At 48.2% G+C, this 14,317-nt stretch overlaps 1 protein-coding gene across 1 annotated transcript in view; it reads right to left on the minus strand.

The window, feature by feature from the left end:
• DAG1 (dystroglycan 1) overlaps positions 1–6,779 on the minus strand; it is a 151,923-nt gene extending 145,144 nt beyond the window's left edge. Inside the window, exon 1 of the mRNA XM_029049959.2 lies at positions 6,631–6,779. The gene's annotated coding sequence lies outside the window, so the exon portion shown is untranslated. The remainder of the gene's footprint in view (positions 1–6,630) is intronic.
• Between the last annotated feature and the right edge of the window lie 7,538 nt (positions 6,780–14,317).

The following is a 14,317-nucleotide window of genomic DNA, read 5'->3' on the forward strand; positions in this document are numbered from 1 at the left end:
CTGCTTGGCCTTTCTGGCCGGCCAGTTGGATTCGCCCAAGTGGCTATCCCTTCAGCCACGGTGGTTCCCACCTGGCTCTGCCTCAGACAGTGACTGGCGGAGCGAGGTGGCACTGAACCGGTTGGCATAGTCACAAACCTTTGCTCCCCTTCTCATTACTTGAAAATTGGCGGGCAGGACTGCCCCCCGCCCCCCCACCGCTCCCCCAAAGTCCAACTTTCAGTAAGGGAGGCAGTGACAGGGGTGACAGAGCAGCTGGGGTTGGTTGTAGTACAGAGAGAAGCAGCATGGACTAGTGGATAGACTGTGGGCCTGGGAGTCAGAAGGACCTGGGTTCTGAGCCCGGCTCTGCCATTTGTCTGCAGTGTGGCCTCGGGCAAGTCACTTCACTTCTCTGTGCCTCATCTATAAAATGGGGATTGAGATTGTGAGCCCCATATGGGGTGAGGACCGTGTCCAACCCAATTTGCTTGTATTGATCCCAGCACTTAGTATAGTGGCTGGAACATAGTAAGCGCTTAACAAATACCACTATTATTATTAAGAAAGGGAGGGAGCAGTGGGAAGCAGCGTGGCCTACTGGACAGAATATGGTCCTGGGAGTCGGGAGACCTGGGTTCTAATCCCAAATCTGCCACCTGCCTGCTGTGTGACCTTGGGTAAGTCTCTTCACTTCTCTGGGCCTCCATTTCCTCTCCCTCCTTCTTAGACTGTGAGCCCCATGCAGGACGGGGACTATATCCAACCTGATTAGCTCGTATCTACCCTGGCACTTAGAACGGTGCTTGACACTTAGTAAGCACTTAACAAATGCCCTAAGCAAATAAACAAACAGTGATCTGTTGGGGAAAGAAGCTGCCGACAGTGCTGCCGGTCCTGCCTTTTCTGCTGCTATGCTCATAACCGTCATTTCTGCTGTAACTCGGGAAGAAGTAATTAATTAATGTTGGCATTTGTTAAGCACTTACTATGTGCAAAGCACTCCTCTAAGTGCTAGGGAGGATACAAGGTGATCAGGTTATCCCACGTGGGGCTCACAGTCTTAATCCCCATTTTACAGATGAGGTAACTGAGGCACAGAGAAGTGAAGTGACTTGCCCAAAGTCACACAGCTGACAAGTGGCCGAGCCGGGATTTGAACCCATGATCTCTGACTCCCCAGCTCGTGCTCTTTCCACTGAGCCACGCTGCTTCTCTAAAATTTCTTTCCCTGACCGGGTAATGACAAAAGCAGTGGGCAGGATAGCAACCGCAGCAGAGATGGACACTGCGACGAAGGGAGTAGCTGCTATCTTCCCAGGACTGAGGACTTCGTATTGTGAGGGAACTGTTGGTATGTGCCTGGGGTGGGGGAGGGAGAAGATCTCTTGTCCATCTTTCTGTCTGTCTCCTGACCTTTCAGTCTGGAAGATCTAGTTCCTCTGAGACTGGTTAACATACCACCCTACCAGCCATTAGCCAGTCATGCCATCAACCGATTAATCAATCAATGGAATTTACTGAGTGCTTACAACATCAATCAATCAATGGTATTTATTATTTACTATGTGCAGAGCACTGTACTAAGCACTTAGGAGGGTACCATATAGCAGAATTAGTGGACTCGTTCCCTGCTTACTTCATTCGTTCATTCAATCATACTTATTGAGCGCTTACCATGTGCAGATCACTGTACTAAAAGCTTAGAAAGTACAATTCAGCAATAAAGAGAGACAATCCCTGCCCACAACGGGCTTACAGTCTAGAAGAGGGGAGACAGACATCAAAACAAGTAAATGTGCATCAATAGCATCAATATAAATAAACATAATTATAGACATACTCACATCAAAACAAGTAAACGGGCATTAATGTAAATAAATAGAATTACAGATATGTACATATACACACAAGTGCTATGAGGTGGGATGGGGGGCGGGTAGAGCAAAGGGAGCGAGTCGGGGCGGTGTGCAGAATACCATACTATGCACTTGGGAGAGTACAATAGATTTACCTAGACTGTGAACCCCATGTGGGACAGGGACTGTGTCCAAGTTGTATCTTGTATCTACTCCAGTGCTCAGAACAGTGCTTGGCACATAGTAAGTGCTTAACAAATACCAAAATTAGTAGTAGTAATAGACGACATGCTCCCTGCTCTCCAGGAACTAAATACTATTGATTGAGTGACTGATTAATGGTCAAGTGGAGGTGAACAGCAGTGGTGGTAAGTTCCCCCATTTTCTTGTGGGGGTTGGGAGGGGGTGGGGAGGAGGAAGTCCCAGATCCCAGACCACGGAGGAACCTACCACTACTGCTGTTTACCTCCAGCCCCCACTGCCCACTACTGCCCAGGCTATACCAGATGGTTTCTATGATCCAGGCAAGGGAGGCAGGAAGGCTCTTGCTCTGTGGAGCAGGGAGGCAGTCAGTCATTCATTCAGTCAATCCTATTTATTGAGAGCTGACTGTGTGCAGAACCCTCTACAAAGCGCTTGGGAGAGTAGATAAGAATACAGCAGACACATTCCCTGCCCACAGCGAGTTTTAGAGTCTAGAGGCAGGGTTTCTGCCAACACAATTTGGGCGGCATCAAGAGCAGGGGCTCCTGGGACACTGCTGAAGGGCAGGGCTCTTGCCAGGATAATAATAATAATGTTGGTATGTGCAGAGCACTGTTCTAAGCACTGGGGGAGATACAGGGTCATCAGGTTGTCCCACATGAGGCTCACAGTTAATCCCCATTTTACAGATGAGGTAACTGAGGCACAGAGAAGTTAAGTGACTCGCCCACAGTCACACAGCTGACAAGTGGCAGAGCCGGGATTCGAACCCATGACTGTCCCTGGCAGTATCCTGGATAAGACCCATCCCAGGTAAATCAGGATGGCCATACTGGAAACCTCTGGAAAATGGACATATGCGCCACAAAGCCGCCACCAAGAATAAATCAATCAATCAATTAATGGTATTTACTGAACACTTACGGTGTGCAGAGCGCTGCACTAAGCATTCAGGAAAGTACAAACAATGGAACGATTCCTGCCCACAAGGAATTTACAGACTACAGGGAGAGGGAGGGAAGTGGAGAGTCTTCCTCCACTCATGTGTATCCCTGTGTCACTGCCTCTCCCTCTACACGGCCAAAAACGAGACTGTTCAGGTGATGGTATGGAATTCTGAAATTTGTGATCACCCTTATCCCAGGTCTAAAAGTCTGCTTTGGTCTTCGAACCCAAGGGGAAACAGGTGTTCAAAATGGGAACGACATTTGTTAGACTACTTCCAAATCCTTTAGTCTTCCATTTTTATCTTGTATTTTTTATCTACACCTCTTATAGCCTCTGAAATGGTCAGGTCAGCAATTTCCTAAGCCTCCTCGGTAGTTTTCCACTACCCATCTTTCTCTCTGAGCAAATGTTTTCTCCCAAGGGTTATTTCAGTGGATGTTCTGAAAACATACCTCTTTCTGGCCTTGAGGATTACTATAAACATCCTGATTATTTCTCAAATTTAACCTTGATGTTACTCAGTTTGCTAATTCACTTTAGCCCACTAAAGTGCAAAACCTACTCTTCCCAATTCAATCTCTTCTTGCATATTTGACCAAAACAACCTTGGTAAATTGGAGAAGTGGTCAGAAACAGAGTGAAGTTTGGTAGGGATAAGTGTGGGGAGGTGCATTTAGAGGGGGAAAAACAAATGGAATAAATGCAAGATGTCAAGGGACTGGCTTTGTGAGAATGTGACCAAAAAGGGTTTAGCCACGATCGAGAACAGGGAGCTATTCTGACACATTTTGTACCCTATGTGAGAATGGGGGAGGGGGGGTGGGTGGCGGGGAGGTCGGGGAGGGAGCCCAGGGAGAGGTTGTGTAACGTGACAGGGTGTGTACAAGATGGATGCTAATTCTGACTCAAGCAATGATCCAATGGTCAAAGGGCTTTGGGCAGATCTTGGATCTTGGTTTTGTGGCGGCCGCAACACCCCTCCCCACATGCTTCGCGATCGAGCTGAACGTGAGCTCATTCGTTTTCTCTCTCTCTCCTTCTCTGTGTGACTGAGTATTCTCTGTGTAGCCACATCTTAAAATGCCCAGAATTCACCAAGCCAAGGCAGGGTGGCAAGGGTGGAGGTGTGTGTGGGTGTGGTGGGTTAGTTTAGATAGAGAGAGGAGGAGAGAAAGAGGGGAAGGGACCAGAGAGATGAAAGAAAGGAAAATGAGAGAAGGGAGAGGAGGATGAGGAAAGGGAAGAAGGGAAACTCCATTCATCACCAGTATTGCTACCACGACTGGAGCTGGGGAGAGGTCAGCTGAGCAGCAGTGACAGCTCCAGTTGAACATGTCCTGGGGCTGACGGAGTCACCAGAGCACAGCCGCAGCAGTCGCCCTGGGGAGTTGAGGAGGCGTTGTGGAATTCTTTTTTTTATTATTTTTCTTTTCCATTTAGATTGTGCCCAGCCAGAGTCTGTTCTTCTCTGTTTCCCATTCCTCTTGGATGTACCCATTCAGCCTCCCCACCCCCAAAACAGCAAAGCAACCAAAGCCACTGATCCTCTCCCGGACGGTGACCTCATCCTCTCTCGTCCCCGAATTCCCAGTGCTCTGGAGGCCCCAAAGGGTCAGGTGTCTGCTGGGGGGAAAGGCCAGGGGTTGAAGTGGGAGGAGGGATGAGGGAGGGGAAAGAGGGCAAGAGTGAGAGAAGGTATTCAGGGAGAGAAGCAGCGGGGCTTAATGGATAGAGCGCGGGCCTAGGAGTCAGAAGAACCTGGGTTCTAAGCCTGGCTCTGCCATTTGCCTGCTGTGTGACCTTGGGCAAGTCACTTCACTTCTCTGGGCCTCAGTTACCTCCTCTGGAATATGAGGATTAAGACTGTGACCCTTGCAAACTCGCCGTAGGCCCTGGAAACTCGCTGTAGGCAGGGAATGTGTCTATTGTTCTACTCTACTCTCCCAAGCACTTAGTACAGTGCTCTGCACACAGTAAGCACTCAATAAATCTGAGTGAAAGAATGAATATGTGGGACAGGGACTGTGTCCAACCTGATTACATTGTATCTACCCCAGCGCTTAGAACAGTTCCTGGCACACTGTAAGCCCTTAACAAATACTATTTAAAAAAAAAAAGAAAAAAGGTTGGGGTCTCTTCCCCAAGCTATCAGTGAGAGGCAAGGGAGATTGGGAAATGGAGCCCTGGGGAATAATGATTCTCATCTATGAGAAGTCGATTTCCTTCCTAGCATGGAGCCTTCCTGGGGCTAAAATAGCAGATTATCTGTTCAGCTCTTGACATCACTAATCAAACTTGCTTGGAGGGTGCACATTCCAAGTGGTTCTAGAAACTTCCCAAGAATTGTATGTGACTGTGTTGGTGTGGGGAAGAAAAAGGCTCTGTCTGTCTCTGGAATAAATGACCGAGGCGTGCTGTGGAGGAGAGCTTGAGGAAAATAATGCCTGCGGAATAGAGGACCGGCAAGAGAGATCGGGAGGGGCAGGGGGGTAGCCAAAGAGTTTGGATTTGTGTTTCTTAGTTGAGCAGCTTAAAGTCTATATATGGAAACAGACGGGCAGAGAAGCCAACTTGACCAGTTTGTTTGAAAATAAAGAACCTTACTGGTCTAGTGCAGTATTTTTCACCCAGTGGTATTGTAACCATTAAGCACACTTCACAGACAGTCCAAGTGGGACTCAGACCTAAGCCCCTTAGGTAAACCACTGAAGGTCTTCTTTAACTAAGGGAGGAGGAAGATAATCTGTTTGTTTGTTTAGGGAACTGTTGAGGCTCTCCAGCGCTTCTCGTTGAAGTCGGCTACAACCATTAATATTGTTTTAGTTCTCCTTTCTGGGTCTATTCGCTGTTGTCCATCAGTGTCGGACCACCTCCATCCACAGATCCCTGGCACTTCAATTAATCAGTCAATCAATCAATATTATTTACTCTGAGCCTACTGAGTGCTATGCACTGTACTAAGCCTCCCTTCTGCATCACCTATGCACTTGGAACTGTACCCTTTAAGCACTTGATAGTCACCCCACCCTCAGCCCCACAGCCCTTGTGTACATACCCGTCGTTTATTTTAACGTCCGTCTCCCCCTGTAGACCGTAAACTTCTTGTGGGCAGGCAATGTGTCTACCAATTCTGTTGTACTGTATTCTCCCAGTTGCTTAGTACAGTGCTCTGCACTCAGTAAGTGCTCAATAAATACCACTGACGGATTGATTGATACAACAGAAGCAAGTCACACATTCCCCTATCCTCAAGAAGCTTCTAATCTAATGGGGGAGCCAGACAAAATTATTTATCCTTAGTCGAAGCCGGGGGAAGTACAAGGACATGACAAAGTGGCACAGCTATATCAGGATGAAATAGCTGAGTAAATAATTGATTATACCAATAAAAATACGCATAGGCACACTTGTAGGATCTTCTAGAGCCAAGGTTTCCAGAGGCTGTCCTACATACAGGACCGGCAGGCATAGGGGAAATCCAGCGTTCATAAAACAGAAACCTTGTGGAGAGGGAACCAGGGGAAATGGTGAGAAGGGAAGTGGAAAGGGGGAAATGGGAAAACAGAACCGGGAAGGAGGAGGAAAAGAGAGAGGGAGAAAAGGAATGGAAAAAGAAGAGGAAAGGGGAGAGGGTACTTACCCTCTGCTGTCGCACCGCTGCCGTTGCCACCAGCCACAAAACAGTTGCTAAGGCACCCAGTCCGGGAAGAGCTGAGCTGAGCTGAGCAATGGTGCGACCCTGACGTCAGGAGCATAATGGCAGCTTGGCGTACCAGCTCCACTAAACAGTATTTATTGAGTGGCTCCTGTGTATAGAGAGAGCAATGTATTAGGTGACTGGAAGAGTCCAATAAAAACTAAAGCTATGGTCTCTGTCATCATTCAATAGTATCTATTGAGTGCTTACTATGTGCAGAGCACTGTACTAAGCGCTTGGAATGTACAATTTGGCAACAGATAGAGACAATCCCTGCCCAACAACGGGCTCACAGTCTAGAAGGGGGAGACATATATATGTCTATACATATAGACATATATATACACACAATAGGAGCAGGAGGAAAAACATAGATTCGACTGGGAAGTGGTGTGGCCTAGCAGATAGACTTCCCCTACTTGTCTGCTGCGTGACCTTGGGCAAGTCACTTCACTTCTCTGGGCCTCAGTTACCTCATCTGTAAAACAGAGATAAAGAAGACTGTGAGTCCCATGTGAGGCAGGGACTGTATCCAACCTGATTAGCTTCTATCTACCTTAACGCTTAGTATTGTGCCTGCCGCATAGTAAGTGCTCGACAAATACCATTTAAAAAACCCAAACCAAAAATACAGAAAAATGATTCAGTAAATGAATACATAAATGACCAGATGAAAGTAATAAATGAATCAAAACATATACAAACATTAAGGGTGACTGTTGTGATGACACAATCTGGGGTGATGGAAATTAATGAAAAAAAGCTTCTTAGAAGAGGTAGGATGTCAGGAGGGTTTTGAAGATGGGCGAGACTGTGGTCTAGAGGATTTGAAGTGGGGAGGAAGTTCCAGGTCAGTGGAAGGATGTGAACAAGGGGTTGGAGAGGGATGAGTTAAGATCGCGGCACAGTAATCAATCAATCACTCAATAGGATTTGAACACCTACTGTTCAACAGAGCACACTGTACTAAGCTTAGGAGGGTACAGTGGAAATGCCACGATTAGACAGGGTCCCTGCCCTCAAGGAGCTTACAGCCGAGGGGAACGGCAAATACGGGCCATCTGGGCAAGCCAGGGGAAAGACAGACATCCCCACTGGGCTCTCGGGCTGGGGGCAAGAGAAGCTTTGGCCAGGCCCCAGAGCCAATCAGGGAAGAGAGGGACACCACGGGCCAGGAGGCCAGGCTAAAGCAGTGGCGTGGCCTGGTGGAAAGAGCACAGGCCTGGGAGTCAGAGGACGTGGGTTCCAATCCCAGCTCTGCCACATGCCTGCTGTGTGACCTTGGGCAAGTAACTTTACTTCCCTGGGCCTCAGTTCTCTCATCTGGGAAATGGGGATTAAGACTGTGAGCCCCATGAGGGACAGGGACTATGTCCAACATGATTACGTTGCATCGACTCCAGTGCTTACAACAGTACTTGGCACATAGTAAGAGCTTAACAAATACTACAGTTTTTTAAATTTTCTTTTTGATGAGCCACAGCTGGCCAGAAGGAAACAAAATATGGATGGAGCTGTCATCTTGGCTCCTCCATCAGACGCTGTTTCAATTCCACAAGGCAGGACAGACTCGGTTTCGCTGCTTGCCCTGCGGAACAGCTCTGTCGGCTTTCTGTGGAGCTGGTGCCCCTGACTGAGGGAGGGACACACACTTAACCCATCACTGTCTGCACACCAGGGTGCGTGGTTAGGGTCAGACCAGTGGGGCTTACCGTCATTCATTCATCCAGTCGTATGTATTGAGCATTCACTTTGTGCAGAGCACTGTATTAAGCACTTAGAACTGTACCGAGTGCTGTACAGTGTATCAGTCCCCACCCCGAGCCGATCAATCAAGACTAGATTGATGCTTCGAGACTGTAAGTTCGTTGTGGGTAGGGAATGTGTCTGTTTACTGTTGTATTGTACTCTCTCAAGCGCTTAGTATAGTGCTCTGCATACAGTCAGCACTCAATAAATACAATCGAATGAATGAATCGAACTATCGATCATATTTATCGGGTGCTTACTATATGCAGAACACTGTACTGAGCACTTGGGAGAGTAGGCTATAACAGAGTTGGTAGACATGTTCCCTGCCCACAGTGAGCTTTCGGTCTAGAGGGACCCTAGACTGTAGACTCTAGATCCGACTCTGGAAAAACTCAAAAGAATTAGGCTTACTCCAAAGGCAAATGCCAGAATTCTCTCTGGGAGAGCTTAAGCCTGTTTCCATTTCCAATGAAGGGACGCTTAGTACAGGATTTGGCACATAGTAAGTGCTTAACTAACACCACAGTCATTATTTTTGTTACTATTACTATTCCATACAACCTGTAGGGCATTCTCCGAAAAAAAAGGTCAAAAAACACCAGTCCAGTGTAGTTGAAATAATTTCTGATGCAACGTGCATTTTGCTTGGCAGGGAAAGGGTATATAACAATGATGGTATTCGTTAAGGGCTTACTATGTGCCAAGCATTGTATTTAGTGCTGCTTCTCAGACCAGTTAAGCTCAATTTGCACAGAAAGTCACTTCCTGGCTGAGCTGTCTTTACTATCTAAGTGATTTTTCATTTTGCAAGTGAGAAATTTCATCCTGGCTTATGCCAAGAATGTGGCTGTTGGTACCGGATGCTTTTGTGTCTGTTTTTTCCTTTGTTGTTGTTTTTGGCACCCAACCTCCCTCTGCCGCAGCTCCTGCCACCAGGTTCCGGGCTCAGATGATGCGCCAGACTTCATCCGGACCTGGGAGGGAAATGTGGAAGCGATGTTGTCTAGTGGCTAGAGCACGGACCTGGGAGTCGGAAGGACCTGGGTTCCAATCCCGGCTCCGCCACATGCCTGCTTTGTGACCTTGGGCAAGTCGCTTCATTTCTCTGAGCCTCAGTTACCTCATCTGGAAAATGGGGATTAAGAGTGTGACCCCCATGCGGGGCAGGGACTGTGTCCAACCTGATAAACTTGTATCTACCCCAGTGCTTGGCACATAAGTCCTTAACAAGCACCATTATTAAGTAATCGGAAAGGTCAGTGTGGTCCGGAGAAAGGCTCTAGGTTCAGGCTGATTTGGATGGAATAGAGCTGATTTCTGCAAAATGGCCACCGTGGGTCATCGTCCCATCAGGCTGTGTGCTGGTGTAGCGTGTGTGATATTCCCGTACAACCCGGAGCCTGGTTTTTTTGGCCTGCTGTAGCCAGCCTAGCCAGACCCATGAGCTAAGTGCCTGGTGAAGCTACACCCAAAACCCCTGCCCTCGAAGAGCTTTGACAACATTTGGAGGGATTTATCCCAAGGCCCCAGTCACTCAACTGACTGCAGTCTGCAATGTCCCCAGTCCCAAGGTTGGGGGTGGTCACATGCCAGGCAAAGTCGGGGGGGGGGGGGGGCCTAAATACTGAGAAGAGCCGGGGGGGGGCTCGGGACTACCTGGGCCCAGGCCAGATCCCTACCCCGAAGCATTCTCAGCAGCGAGGGAGCTATTAATTGTCGGCTGGAAACACTTCATTACAAACACTTCAGCAACTCTGCTGGCCAAGTGTGCTCTAAATAAACTGTTTACCTCAAAGCACAGCTTTGAGCATGGGCAATGGAAGTGATTGGGGGAAGATTAAGATTCACTTCTTTTTTTCAAAGCCCTTGGCAAAATTGGAGGTAGTTAATTAAAAAACAGCGAGAGGGAGGATGAAACGGTATGCAGGAGTATGGGCAGAGCTCCGACTTTGGTTTCAGTAGAGGTGGAAGGAGCCTTCTGTCCTAAAAGGAGTGGCACAGCTAGACCTGGAGATTAGCTCCTTAATGGTGGGAGCCCACAGCTGGTCCCCTCACAGCAGGGAAGCAGCCCGGCGTAGTGGATAATGATGGCCTGAGCATCAGAAAGTCATGGGTTCTAATCCCTGTTCCACCACTCATCATCTGTGTGGCCTTGGGCGAGTCACTTTCACTTCCCTGTGCCTGACCTGTAAAATGGGGATTAAGACTGTGAGCCCCATGCGGGACAGGGACTGTGTCCAACCCGATTTCCTTGTATTCACCCCAACGCTTAGTACAGTGCCTGACACAGAGTAAGTGCTTAACAAATACCACAATTATTATTATTGGATCAGCAAGGTCTGCTGCATGGAACAAGTCCCCTTCTCCTTGCCCCCCCTGTGCCGACCCCTTCTTCTCCAGCCCGGAGGGTGAGAAAGCACCAACGACATGAGGCCTTCTCAACTTCTAGACTGTTGGGAAGGCCGTGACCATGGATGGCCATGGCTGTAGCTCTGACTGTTGGAATACCGCCATGTGGGGCTAGAGCTTAGGATTTTAGCAGTGAGTTCCCATTGCTTGATGCAACCACAGAATGCAACTTACCAGTGATGGACCTCCTTGTCAATTAAATTTCAGAAGAGCAACCTGTTCATGTTTTTGCACTGGTGAAGACATGGAGTTCGAGTGATTTTTAACATGCTTCATTTTAGATAGAGACCCAACTGTGCTCAGATGACAAGGAAAAAAATGGTAAACGGAGTGCTGAGACTTTTAAAGGGAGCAATTTCAAGGTTTCTGGTCACTGGCAATGAGCTAGTTAGCTCCCTTCTGTACGTGATTGCTACAATTTTGCTATCATTCTGATTGCTGGGAGGCCCTTCTAATGATCTTGCAAAGGGGTAAAGTGCTCTGGGTGCTTCCAACCAGTCGATCAACCGATTGTATTTATTGAGTGCTTGTTGTGTGCAGAGCATTGTACTAAGCAATTGGGAGAGTATTAGACAACAGAGTTGGTAGACCTTTTCCCTGCCCATATGTGGGACAGGGACCATGTCTGACCTGATTATATAGTATCTACCTCAGCGCTTAGTACAGTGGCTGGCAAAAGTAAGTGCTGGCAAAAGTAAGTGCTTAACAAATAGCATGGTTATTATTATTATTAATATTGTTAGCCCCACTTGATTATGCCCAGCCTTCTCAGGGCTCTATCCTATGGCTCCTAGAATCCCATCGTGTTGGTCTTGGAAAGTCTGCTGGGTTCTTGAAACCCTGCCACGATGTGCCAAGTGATCACAGAATGAGGTGCTCCCAGCTCAGACTCTGTGAGGTTGTGTTTGTTCCTGTTTTCCAGCAGAAGTTGCTAGAATGTCTTTAGGGCTGGATCCTGGGCAAACAGAATGTGAGGAATGTTGATGGGAGATGGGAGATGGCTTGTTTGCTCTCCGGGCCTTGTCCAGACCTGCAGCCCCTCAGAGGAACCCATATGCCCCAGGTGTCTTAAAGTCAGCAAGGACCTCTCTCACCTTCCAGGAATCCCATAATGACCCCCCTCCCCTCAGCGGCCTTTATGATAGGGAGCAGGTGGTGAATGACTAAGAAGCTATTACTCTTGGTGAGGGGAGGGATAGAGAAGAGAAAGAGAAAAAAGAGACTAATATTGGCCAAGAGAGGAACAGATAGTGCAAAAGGAGAAAGATATAAGGGAGGGGAGAGAGAGAAAGTAAGAGAGAGTGGGAAGGGAGAGAGGAGAGAAAGAAAGAAAGAAAGAAAGAAAGAAAGAAAGAAAGAAAGAAAGAAAGAAAGAAAGAAAGAAAGAAAGAAAGAAAGAAAGAAAGAAAGAAAGAAAGAAAGAAAGGAGGGAAAAGGGAGAGAGGGAAGGTGGGAAGAAGATAAGGAGAGAAAGAAGGAAGGAATGAGGGAGAAAAGGAGGGAGGGAAGGAGGAAGGCTGTTTTCCCTCTCTGCTCTGAGGCTCCTGACAGCCTGTCTAAGTAACAAGGTGGCAACAGTCAGATAAGACATTTAACAGAGAAAATTCTTAACCCCTTTCCTTGGGCAGTACATTCCCTTGATATTCACCTCAGAGGTGGAATGTGGTGGGCCTCCTCCAGCCTTTATTCCAGCACAAGGAGGAGAATGAGTGCAAGTCCACCCCTCCCACCACCCCAATGGAAAATGTACTGGAAATGTCCTCGATAAAGTCAAGAGCTGGAGGGCAGTGTCATCTGCACAAATGCAAACTGCAAATGAAGCTGTGTCACAACATTTTGAGTCAGGCTGGGCCAGAGTACCATACCAAGGTCCATCCCTGTAGCCTGAGGAGACAACAGAAGTGAGAAGTGAGTTAGGGATTCCAAGTTCATACATCCCAAGACCTAGGAGAGCCCATTTGGGAAGTTGGCCAGCATTGGTCCTGGGTTTCAGCTGTTTCTGCTCATCTTTGTCCCCAAATTCCTCTCTGTCTTCCCTTTGGGTCCACGGAAAGTGAAATCGCTGTCTTGCCCTTAATCGAGAGACCTCTATGAGCAGAGTAGCAGCCTTAGGGGAGGGCAAAATTAGGGTTGGCCCACGGCCCCACTCTTTAGGACAGTGAACCTAGAAAACTGCTCAGTGCAAAACACTCATCTTTTCTCTACTGTATTCCAAACTTTGTTTTTCAATCTATGGATGGGGTAAAGTACAATTCAAATTTAGTGTCCAATTTGCTTCTCTCTCACCAAAATGAAGGACTTTCTCATCCAGGGCCCCACAGACTCTAAGGCCTCCCACAGCTGAGAAGCAGCGTGGTGTAGTGGATAGAGCTCGGATCTGGGAGTCAGAAGGTTGTGGGTTCTAATCCTGGCTCTGCCACCTGTCTGTCGTGTGACCTTGGGCAAGTCACTTCACTTCTCTGGGCCTCAGCTACCTCATCTGTAAAACGGGGATTGAGACCGTGAGCCCCACATTGGACAAGGGACTGTGTTCAACCCGATTTGTTTGTATCCACCCCAGCGGATGTCTAGCATATAGTAAGTGCTTAAGAAATACCATCATCATCATCATCATTATTATTATTGTTATTATTGGCTGAGGACCACGTCAAGCTCCTGGTAAAATAACTACAGCAGGGCAATTTCCCAGGCCAATCTTGTCAGCCCAGCCCAACCCCAGGGGAACTGGACCAGGAAGGGTAGGGATGATTGGTTGATGTGGGATAGGGTGCCATGGATTCCCCGGCCTAGGTGCCCACTTCATGGGAGTGATGGGATTGGCACCGTGGGGGCGATACCATTAACGTTGCCCCCTCGGCTTTTCGGTCAGGGTGGGCAGCCGTAGCTAACTGGAAGTCAGAAAAGGACCAGAGGCGGAGCTGCCTCCTTGCCTCGCAGGAGGAAGAAGCTGATGAGAACCCCGCAGCTGTTCTTCGGATCCTCATGGGGCATGGGGTGGGGGGCTGACGGTAGGGTGTGGGTCCTTGCAGGGCAGACGGGTTCTAAGAGCAGATGGTGATCCTTGCAGCACGGGTGGGGTCCTCGCAGTGCCAACAGGAACTGGGCAAAGGTCAGTGGATTCACCGGGGACGGGACGGGAGTTAGAACTCTGGAGTTGTGGTAATAATAATAATTATGGTATTTGTTAAGTGCTTACTATGTGCCAAGCACTGTACTAAGCGCTGGGGTAGATACAAGGTAATCAGGTTGTCCCACATGGGGCTCACAGTCTTAACCCCCATTTTTACAGATGAGGTAACTGAGGCACAGAGAAGTTAAGTGACTTGCCCAAGGTCACAGAGCAGACAAGTGACGGAGCTGGAATTAGAACCCATGATCTCTGACTCCCAAGCCCGGGCTCTTTCCACTAAGCCACGCTGCTTCTCTCAGTCGTGCCCCATGAGCTCATGCAGCTGCTACTAATAATTGT

Source organism: Ornithorhynchus anatinus, chromosome X1, assembly GCF_004115215.2.
Source record: "Ornithorhynchus anatinus isolate Pmale09 chromosome X1, mOrnAna1.pri.v4, whole genome shotgun sequence".
NCBI lineage: Eukaryota > Metazoa > Chordata > Mammalia > Monotremata > Ornithorhynchidae > Ornithorhynchus > Ornithorhynchus anatinus.